This window comes from Crocuta crocuta, unplaced genomic scaffold, assembly GCF_008692635.1.
Source record: "Crocuta crocuta isolate KB4526 unplaced genomic scaffold, BGI_CrCroc_1.0 scaffold340, whole genome shotgun sequence".
NCBI lineage: Eukaryota > Metazoa > Chordata > Mammalia > Carnivora > Hyaenidae > Crocuta > Crocuta crocuta.
Genome location: NW_027530642.1, coordinates 2026187 through 2027066, shown reverse-complemented (window position 1 = coordinate 2027066; position 880 = coordinate 2026187). Strand labels below are relative to the sequence as shown.

The following is an 880-nucleotide window of genomic DNA, read 5'->3' as shown; positions in this document are numbered from 1 at the left end:
GGTGCCAAACTGCAGAAAAGGCAGAAGGGCCTGAGGGCCAGACCCAACAAATGAGGGAGAGAAAGGAAAGAGGTCGGAAGCCGGGGCCAAAAAGAGCCTCAGAGCCTCCCCAAAGGGCACAGAGGCCCTGGGGCTCGGTCTCCTTGGCGCAGTCCAGCCCCCGCGTCAATCAGATCCTTCCCGCTTTGCGATTGGCCAGAGCCTCCCTTGGCCTCCCTGGCGCCCACCTCCCACTTGCTTGGGGTTTACTTCCCCAAAGTACACGGGCCCCACCTTGTGGAGCAACCGCTCCTGCATGGAAAACGGATCTCCGCCCAGGGAAACACACTTTATCGAATGGGAGCGGTCCCACGCATTTATTGGCTACTATGGGCATCGGTCAAAGAACTTCCCACCCTCTTTTCGACGTTTCTCTACGTAATTGGTCTCCCTCAATGCCAATCCGTTACTAGGGAAACGAGATCCTCACAGTCTCATAGGCATGAGGCTAAGCCAATCAAGAGCCACGCCTTCATCCTGAGGCAGTACCCAATTGCTGCTCGAAGGGCCCGGAGGACGCAGTCGGGATTGGTCACAAGCCTGCTCGACCTGGCCGCAACAAGTTAGGCTGAGTCGCCGTTATATAGACCGGCGACGGAGCACGCGTGTGTGCGGACGCAGTTGCGTGAGGGGATTTCGCCTTTTCCCTGCTGTGGAGCAAAGCTTGTTCCTCTCCCTCTCAGCCGCGCAGGTACGCCGGGGTGTGGGCGGGGCGGGGCGGCCCAGGGACGAAGACGAGCTGGGACAGTTGTGAGAAGGAGGAGAAGTCCGAGCGGCGGCGGCGGCGGCCGCGCGAGGCGTGCACACCTCCCCCCAACCCCCCCCCACCGGCCACAGGCGG

General features: G+C 61.4%; 1 protein-coding gene across 3 annotated transcripts in view; it reads left to right on the top strand.

Moving 5' to 3' along the window:
- Nucleotides 1-621: 621 nt before the first annotated feature.
- Nucleotides 622-880, top strand: part of G3BP1 (G3BP stress granule assembly factor 1) — a 31148-nt gene continuing 30889 nt past the window's right edge. The window contains exon 1 of one of the 3 annotated variants that reach the window (XM_077768976.1): nucleotides 622-730. The gene's annotated coding sequence lies outside the window, so the exon portion shown is untranslated. The remainder of the gene's footprint in view (nucleotides 731-880) is intronic. The other 2 variants (XM_077768975.1, XM_077768977.1) reach the window with 2 other exon arrangements.